General features: G+C 41.3%; 1 pseudogene; it reads right to left on the bottom strand.

Annotated features, from left to right (window-relative positions):
• Positions 1-1,458: 1,458 nt before the first annotated feature.
• LOC126458656 (5S ribosomal RNA) lies at positions 1,459-1,576 on the bottom strand (annotated as a pseudogene).
• Positions 1,577-7,695: the final 6,119 nt, after the last annotated feature.

Genomic DNA, 7,695 nt, shown 5'->3' with positions numbered 1-7,695 from the left:
GACGGCGAAGGAAGATACGGTAGAATAACATATATAGCAGTTCATGACATCCAGTCTTACAAATTTCAAAACTCCGCCATCTCTCTCCCCACATCCACCACTGCTGGCGGCTCACCTCCAACTGCGCAACGCTACGCGCTGTTAACAGCCAACAGCCCATCACTACAATGGCAGACAACAATTCAAACTAGCCACAGACTGCACGCAGCACAGCCAGTGATTTTCATACAGAGCGCTACGTAACGTTGCCAATAAGAAAACATAAACAGCCTACTAGCACAGCCAGTGATTTTCATACAGAGCGCTATGTAACGTTGCCAATAAGAAAACATAAACAGCCTACTTACAATCTTTCGTTATAGTACAGAAAGAGAATATTTAGAATATACAGTAACTACGCTGTTCAACTACGTATTTACCTAGACTAATTTGAATGGTTACTTTGAGCATTGCAACTTAGTATCGTACCCCTTGTACTGTAAATCATTCCATCCGAAAAATGTCTCTTGATTATTCGTGGTAACTAAGACCTATCCATGCTTGTATCATTCCTTTGCTCATTATTACCACGAGAAATCATTAGGCACAAAAGCACTGCCAATCTGATTCGTTTACTGTAGCTTACAGTAAAAGAACTACAAACATGACAACATATCAAACAACATATGGAAAATAACTCTTTTCACTACTGGACATATCTTGTTTCTGATCCTCCACTGCATATCCTCTTATTCTCTTCTCTTATACCATGGTGTTTAGTCCGCAGTTTGGGGACAAGAAAATAAGCTGTAGGGTTTGCGTTGATAATCTTTATCAACCCTGGGTTTGGCAGAAAAGATGTGGATGTACTTTGTCAACAGATCAGCTAGTTCGTTTTGTTGTGTTGATTGAGGCACCGCGATTATTTTATCTTGTTATGAATGCGACTCGTGTTACAACCCACATGCACATCATTTGTGTCTGACTTCACATCATCAAAATTGTGAGACCGAATGTCATCAAAATACAGCAATTTCCGCTATATAATTCTCAACCTACTACCACGGCAGTTTCTGCCATGCCGCGCTTTCGTTTTTAACAGATCCACAATAACTTCCTTACCATTAACTGCCAAAATCCACTTTCCACGAGAGGGGCCAGTTACACTGTTCCATTCACGCAAAAATTGTAGACATATTATGTAGGACGCGGATAGTCCGTTCGCCGACAGGGACGTGCATTTCATTGCTCCGCTCCCAAAATCTAGTTCGAACTGCTCCTACCACTTAACATACTGGGATTTCACGGCAACAGCTCCCGAAAGTCTGCCGCCCTGCATTGGTAAGATGGATAAACTCCTCCCGCACAGGCCATGAAGGCCTAAAGGTACCGACCGGCCGCAGTTTCCGAGACCGGAGCCGCTACTTCTCAATCAAGTTGCTCCTCAGTTTGCCTCACAAGGGCTGAGTGCACCCCGCTTGCCAACAGCGCTCGGCAGACCGGATGGTCACCCATCCAGGTGCTAGCCCAGCCCGAAAGCGCTTAACTTCGGTGATCTGACGGGAACCGGTGTTACCACTGCGGCAAGGCAGTTGGCCTCTGGTATCTTTAGGATTTCTAAATAGAACCTTTCGCTGATATCACTGATCTGCCTCCTGCATAGTGCGCACATCGGTATTTATTTCAAGTTTAATGTTTTGATTGCAGTTCCCAAAACGATTACTTTTTCGTCTGCTTTTTTTCTATCTGTCTACTGATCTTTACACCCTATGTTTTAACTTTGTGCTTTCAACTGATTATTGAGGCTACCTGTAAGTGCTTTGTGTTGATTATCAACACCACTAATTGGTGGTTTGAGTTGATTATCAAGGCCACAAACTTGTGCCTTAATTTGACTGTTAATGCTGTTACCTTGTGCTTTAATTTGTATAGGCTAAAATTTTTAACATATTATTCATGCTCAAAGGTGCTTCACTGTCTCGCTCTACCGTACCTTCATGTTCTGATTCTACCTCATGGTTCTCGATCGGTTCTTTCTCGATTTGTGGCCAACTGAGCATACCAACAGATTCAGTCGCATAACCACTATCTTCCACGTAAACTTTTTCATTTGTTCCGTCCATTAGTTCCTGTTTTCTTTGTGACGGGCTCCTCATTTGAATCTGATCGTTTACGTACTCGTGGTATACTACGTACGCCAATTGCCATTCTGCAGCGCTATTGTGTATTCATTTCTGTTACTGCTGTCGGGTTCCATGATGTTTGTCGGTATGCCCTATAGTGTCTCGTCCTGCTCGCTTTTATCTACTAATGTTTTTATGTCCATTTAGCCGCGCGGGATTAGCCAAGCGGTCTAATGCGCTGCAGTCATCATGGCCTGTGCGGCTGGTCCCAGCGGAGGTTCGAGACCTCCCTCGGACACGGGTGTGTGTGTTTGTCCTTAGGATAATTTAAGTTAAGTAGTGTGTAAGCTTAGGGACTGATGACCTTAGCATTTAAGTCCCATAAGATTTCACACACATTTGATCATTTTTATGTCCATTTAATACAGAATATGAATTACAATTTATTTTGTAAACTCCCGTATATTTGCTGTTATTTGTTTTTTATAAATTCACTGCAAGTTGTGACGCTGAACATTCAGTGCTTGTAATTTGATGTTTCTGGCCTCGGTTTACTCCACAAGATACGAACACTTTGCCTGTTAGCCACCGATTAACTCATGCCAGTGATGCCACAATGGAGCTATGCAGTTCGACCGCCAGATCCACCTTTTCTATTCCCGTCAATCCAGTCTCGTTGCAAAGGGGCTTCCCTCCATGTTTTACATGATTACAAATCTACATGTCCTACGCATGAAAAAATATTACAAGTAAAGTTCTAACATTTCCAGTCTTTTGTAGTATATTACTTCGAAATTGATGACGTGGATTAATTACATAAATGGTCATAAATAATGAATAAAACATTTACATAAATACATCAAAGAGCACGGTTATACGGAAATCACATTAAGTAAAAATAGACAAAGAATTTAGGTAAGACAGTTGTAAGTAATATCGATAATAGCGTTACAAGCTGTTGCGCTCCAGCTGCCGTTCTCAGTTCGATTGTTACGAGCTGTACCGGCTGTCGCTGACTGGTTAGCGTCGTTGCCAGAATTTCTCCTTAAATCTTGCTGTAGGAGGTCTAGCGGATGTAGAACTAACATAAACTGTTCCAGACCCACCTCCTGCGTGTGCATCGCTCTCTCGTTTGTATCTGCAGGTAATTTAGTCTTCAACTGCTTGATTACGTCTTTGAGGGACATGGGCTTATCCCAGCATCTCGTCTTGTTCAAATATCACTCATAATATTTTCGTAACTGCGCTGCATCGCATTGTCCAGCTGAAAAAGCAGTCACTTCGTGCCACTGATCTTGAGCATACGATAAATAGAACAATTACAAATATTTTGTATTGCAAACTAAAAATTTCCAATTGGGCAGAGGGGTTATGATACACTTACGATAAACTCTCAAGATTCGTAACATTAAAAGGCATTCGGCTATTCAAGGATGCCCTCACCTGCTATTTTTGCTCCTTATCGCGATGGCCGCCATATTTTATTTTGATAATGGATATTTTCCTCTTTAAATTCCAATACATACAAACTGGTATATCTTTTGATTTCCTTTTGTTTTTCCTTTTGTCCTTGGATTCGTCTTTATAATTTTTTGTCGCCACGCATCGTATTCAGGGTAATACATGTAACAGAAAAAAATATTTCTAAAACATTTACCTGCAATTAGTCCTGTTACGGTCGCCAGTTGTAATGTATCCTTCCTTAGTGGCAGAATAAAATTTGGGAAAAATATTTAGCAGTAAGCAAAATGTATGAGACGCAAATAAGAAAGGCTTGCTTCGTGAAAGGCGCAACAAGTACGAAGGCACGATGTGGTTACCAGTGTAAAAAAACGCCATAAAATTTATCATCATTTGGTTAAGTTTTAACTTTAGTATCATACTTCTGCCATCACTATTTTGATGTCCTCTCGCTGTATCAGACCTTGGTAGCTAGTGTGCGTTGTCATTGTTTGAAACCATTGACCGTGTATATTGACTTTGATGCGCAACCAAGTGGCAAAAAGTATGAAATCCGACTTCGAGGAAAAATGATGCAAGGGTTCAACTTTGTATGTACGTAATAGTAAAACTACCCTGTGTGATGAGCTATCGGCCTTTTTGCTTCCAAACAATGTGTGCTCAGTCGTGATACACAGATCTGAAATGTTTAAAACTCGTCAACCACATTAAAATACATAATTCCAAAGGTTTCTACGAATGAGTGCAGACACATTCTAAGAAACTGCATTGTTATTCATTAATAATTACAAATTACACAAAGTAGTTACAGGTACCTCTGCTCACTAATGCAACACAAAAAGATCAGAAGAGGAAGTCCACGCTTGCTTACTTTTGTTTTTTAAGAAAATGAAAGACATTTAGATATAGTTTTTTCTATTGTTCCCAATCCACAATCGGCGGATTAAATAATCTTCTGACTGCCATTCAGTTTATACTTGAAATTGACAGAAATGTTAATATTTACATTCTCCTCATAAGATATGCTTGAAAGCGCATATCTGTCCTATCTTCGAGTTGACAACAAAGTTGATAGAGAGGAAAGAAAAAACACTGATCCAACAGCTCCACTTTCCTGATTATTCGAAGGCTTCGTAAAAATCTGACATAATTGTTACTCAATCGGAGAGTACGCATGCATTGCTGACAAGCTGATGGGATTCAGAGGCAAGTGCAGGTTTAAAATGTAAATGTCCAACAAACCTCGTAAGTACAGACTGAAGTTAACGAACCAAAAAACGACTCCAAGACGTAGATACTTCCTCAATGGGTATATTTACTCAAGGAAAGATAGTGACGGAATTACCCTCTCGGCAGATGAGAGAAAAAACTTTCAAACCAACGCAGGCTGTTTGCGGCTTTCAAATCCCATTTTTGTTACGTGTCAACTGATAATTAGTTTTCTTCGATGGAAATGGTGAACGAGTTACGGAAGAAAGGCCTCACCTATGTGGCAACATTACATAAAGTAAGAGGGAGAATAGCTTTCCTCTCATCACGAGGCGGAAAGGAAATGTCTAGCTTGTGCAGATTTATCAAAGGTGTCACTCTGGTATCATTTGTAAGAAAGACAAATAAATCAATTCTCCTAGTATCATCTATGCACCACAGTGGAAATACGTATTCTGCAGGGCAGAAATTGTCGTTTTTTTATAACAACACTAAGGAAGACGTTGATGCAGCGACAAAAAGTGTACAGTGAACACTAGCTGTTGGGCCAATCAGTAACCACTTGTTATCTTATGTGCCATGGTCAAAATCAGCCTGGTCGATTCATTCGTCCCCTTCTCAGCTTTCCCAGCCAGTTCAGTGCAAAGTATGGGGTGTTCAAAAAGTCTCTCCGCAGTGCCATATGATTGGTAGTCGCGCGTGCCGTATGCCGCAGTGAATATACCGAAATGAAACTCAGTGAAATACAAGTTATTAATTCATTGAATATTCGTTTTTACTTACAAATTTTCACATTAAATGTTGAAAGTGTCCCCACTGTTGTTTAATACTCAATTCAATACAATTGAATACACAATTCAATTCGTCTAATCATGTTTCCAAACACAAGCTGTAACATTTCTTCTGTAACACAACCAGTGAAAGTGGGTATTGCAGTTTTCAGTTCATCGATGGATTCTGGATGGTTTTTATAGACAGTTGCTTTCGCTGCACCCCGTAAGAAAAAGTCAGGTGGTGTTAGGTCAGGCGATCGTGGAGGCCAAAGTCCCTGTGAAATTATGCGATCACCAAAAACATCAGCAAGCAGTGACATTGAAACGCGAGCTGTATGCGCGGTTGCACCATCTTGTTGAAAATAACCGTTCAGTATTTCACTTAACGCAAGTTCTCCTATGAATGGGTACAGAATGTCACTGCAGAATATTGGGAGAGTCCACTTGAAGGGGAAGTAACCCAGGCAGGCGAACAATGGTGGTGGTGGTGAGTGTTTAACGTCCCGTCGACAACGAGGTCATTAGAGACGGAGCGCAAGCTCGGGTTAGGGAAGGATTGGGAAGGAAATCGGCCGTGCCCTTTCAAAGGAGCCATCCCGGTATTTGCCAGAAACGATTTAGGGAAATCACGGAAAACCTAAATCAGGATGGCCGGAGACGGGATTGAGCCGTCGTCCTCCCGAATGCGAGTCCAGTGTGCTAACCACTGCGCCACCTCGCTCGGTAGGCGAACAATCACACGGCACACGTGGCTAACAATCATATGGCACTGCGGAGAGACTTTTTGAACACCCCGTAGAATTGAGTTTGTGAAGTCGCTTGGTTAGGAACCTTTGGAGTCTCAAGAGTACACACCGCTTGAGCTGCTGCTAAGCCGGATCTTGGGGGGTTGTTTGGGGAAAGAGACCAAACAGCGAGGTCATCGGATTAGGGAAGGAAGTCGGCCGTGCCCTTTGAAAGGAACCATCCCAGCGTTTGCCTGGAGCGATTTAGGGAACGAACCGTCGCCCTCCCGAATGCGAGTCCAGTGTGCTACCACTGCGCCATCTCGCTCGGTCCTAAGCCGGATCTGGAAAGTATCTGTACCAGCTGTATGGCTCCACACTGATCAGGTAAAGTAGTGAGATGTGGAATATGCCCAAGGAGAAGTGATCGCCGAAAAGGAAGTCCTTTGAGCAAACTGTGAGGTGCCTATGTGTGCTCAGTGTACGGTTCGTAGCGAGACTCCGGAAACACTTAACACTGAAATTATGTAACCAGATTAATTTATGTGATAAACACTACGTTAGTCAGATACTGATGCGGAGTCAGAGCACGTATGAGAATTAGTCGTTATTAAACGAGTATTGTAGGAAAAATATTTTTTTTATTAATGTTGACTTCGACTTATTTCCCAGTTTGATACTCAGATGTGCCTCCTGTCAGTTGTTTTTTGTGTTATTCCAAAATGAAACGAAGAAAAATACTGTTAAGTACTACTAAAACACACATTTAGTATTCCAGTTCCTTGAAACTATTTTCTGCGTTGGAGTAAGTGTAATCCCCATGTCACCATTTACGTATGTAATATAGTAGCTCACCAGTTACGGGTTAAAACAGTCAGTGTACGCTCTGAAAGTTCACCTGTGGTTATTAGTTCTGGTATACTCGCTCAATACTACATAATTCAGCAACATTCAGTAGTTTGAAGTTCCGATTTACGACTGCTTAGCTCGTCACGCGGAATTTTTAAGCCTATTGGAAGAAAGTCGTAAAATTCTAGAAAATCCTCAAAACTTCTGAAATTTGGATTTACTTTCCATCAACTAGCGAACTCTATACTTTCTGAAAGATACGTAAAGTGAAAATAATCAAACCTATACTTCCCTTAAGGACTGAAGCAAAGGTTTTGCTTCTACATCCTTACACTGGCTATATTACGTGAAGGACATCGTGCCAAGTTCGAACCATTGCTCGATTCCACCATGTGATTCACATGCTCATTCTTCATTAATTATAACAAATAACAAGATTCATACGACAAATACAGGCAGCATTCACTCGCTCACTCTCTTGGATAGCATAAAGGACCAAAATACTGTCAAACACTCGAAGAAATATTACCCTTTGGAAGATGAGAACAATCGATAACATAAACTGTTAAATAAAAT

The sequence above is a fragment of the Schistocerca serialis genome, chromosome 2 (genome assembly GCF_023864345.2).
Source record: "Schistocerca serialis cubense isolate TAMUIC-IGC-003099 chromosome 2, iqSchSeri2.2, whole genome shotgun sequence".
NCBI classification, from domain to species: domain Eukaryota; kingdom Metazoa; phylum Arthropoda; class Insecta; order Orthoptera; family Acrididae; genus Schistocerca; species Schistocerca serialis.
The sequence above is the reverse complement of the archived record's forward strand: the minus strand, read 5'-3'. Positions and strand labels throughout refer to the sequence as shown.